Genomic DNA, 2,285 nt, shown 5'->3' on the forward strand with positions numbered 1-2,285 from the left:
GATAAGCTGGAATCTTTTGTCATAATCTGCCTTACTTAGTGTGCTCTGCGCTGTCTTTGTGTTAAGGTGACTGTGTTAATAATGTGATATTAAGATGCTCTTTCCCATAACGACCATTAATTGAAAGCCTACTCTGTGGGGGTGATAGTAAAAGAACAGTTTTATTTTTCACATTTAATTTGTATCACACAATATCAAGTTCAACCTTTATGTGAAACAAGTTGAGCTTAGGAAGAAACTGTCTCACCTAGTCACCGACACACTATGGCCTGCAGGAACTAAACCCTGAAACTTTGGCCAGACAGATTTAAGTGCCTATGTTCTCATATCACCAGTGTCAGAGAGAATAATAATCAGATCATCTTCTATCTGACAAAGTATTCTGATCTGGGAAGAGAAGGAGACATTTGGTGATTTTTGAACTCTGAAACACTGTTGATAGAAGTCAGTTTCTTCCTTCTTCCACGTATGTTCTAAGTCCTAGTAACAGCCATGTACTCCACTTTCCACATTCACTTCTAATGCCCACCAATCCTTGCGACACCACTTACATTCTTCAATGTTTTTCTTAAGTACAGGTATCCTATTTCTGCTTGAGGTTACCTTTTTACTAGGTATGTGGCAAAACCCAGTTTGTTTGTTTTGTTTGTTTTTCGTTTCTGTTATCTCTTGGTCTTGGATATCTGCAATGCAAAGCTGTCATTTGAAATCCATTTTCACCCAGTAATCAAGTTAGCTAGTCTCAATCGTTTAATCCTCTCTTTGTCCATTTCTCCCCTGTCTTTTCTTCCTCCCCCTTACTGGTGATGGAAGGAATGAATTCATGCATACTAGACAATCCTCTACAACTCATCTACACTTTCATCCCTAATTCAGATTTGGATTTTCCAGCGAATGCCTAAGGCAACCATAGAAGATGTATTTCAGTAAAAGCAGCAAACACCCTATTTTGGTTCTCTCTCTATAGGTCCAATGTAGTAAACAGATTTTTCTCTGATATTTTCTTCATTTTGGTTGTAAGTTTTTGAGTTTCTGTTCTCCAGCTCAGCTTACTGGCCCTAATAGCTTTTAATTCTTGAGGTTACCATAAAGATATCCTTGGCTGCACATTAGTCCAAAGACTTCTCTACCTGCCCATTATGTTTGCAATTTTCACAATTTTTTAAAAGATTTATTTCTTTTTATTTGATTGCACGGATGTGTTGCCTGCACGTGTGTCTTTGCACACATGCATACAGTGCCCACAGAAATCAAAAGATTTTGTCAGACCCCAGCAACTGGAGTTATGAGTAATTGAGAACTCCCATGGAGGAGGGATTGCTGGGCATTGAATCTGGATCTTCGGGAAGGACGGCTAGTTGTCTTAGCCACTGTACCAACTGTCTAGTCCAAAACTAACATAATTTTTAAATAGAGGTGCAACATCTTTAAGATTCAATTCCTTTTACATATGGTCCTGTATCAGGTAGAATCTGTTATTACAGCAAGATCTAACCTTTGACAAAAGCTTTTATCTATGGTGGAGGAAAACAGGAGGCATGCTAGGTACTTAGCAGGACCTTTGATAGTATTGTTTTCAGCTAAGAATGACTAAATATAATTGTGTTTGTTTGTTTGTCTAAATTTAGATATTTGGTTCAGAATTTGAGGGCAGAATCTCCACAGAGCCATTTGCTATAGTGAAAGTTTTTCTTTTTATTTTGCCTTCTTTTATCCTCTTAATTTACACAGTCTCAGTAATACTTTTTTCATGTAGTTCAAAGAATTTTTACAGCTCCAATTAAATAAAGAACTTAATGAAGAGGCTTAACTGCAAACTCCTTAAGTGTTAGTTTTAATAGTGCTCTCAACTCTGCAATTTTCTTACCATTATAATTGTACCACTAGAGTCTCCTTTTGAACTTAGAGTATAGACTATTAAACTAATTTAGCAACAGATATATTCACCCTTCATCCAATAGATTAAAAAGTCCAACAGTAATGTATATTAGTCTCCTTTGTGACAAAATGTAGATCTTGGATTCTCAAGGGTTGGAAGACGATCAGGTATTGTCTCCGAACAGCTGACCACTAATGACAAACTTTATATTTCTGTTGTTTTATGAGATCATCCACAGGGAAAGTAGAGGAACATTTATTGATGATGGTTTTCCATTTGATGCACGAAAACAAACTATATGAACTAAAATGTGTAAACATAGTTTAATATTCTAACTACTGATTCTTCCATTAAATTTCTATCAAAATACCCCCGAGATAGTCAGGAGTCAGTAAAAAGCATTTCT

The sequence above is a fragment of the Chionomys nivalis genome, chromosome X (assembly GCF_950005125.1).
Source record: "Chionomys nivalis chromosome X, mChiNiv1.1, whole genome shotgun sequence".
NCBI classification, from domain to species: domain Eukaryota; kingdom Metazoa; phylum Chordata; class Mammalia; order Rodentia; family Cricetidae; genus Chionomys; species Chionomys nivalis.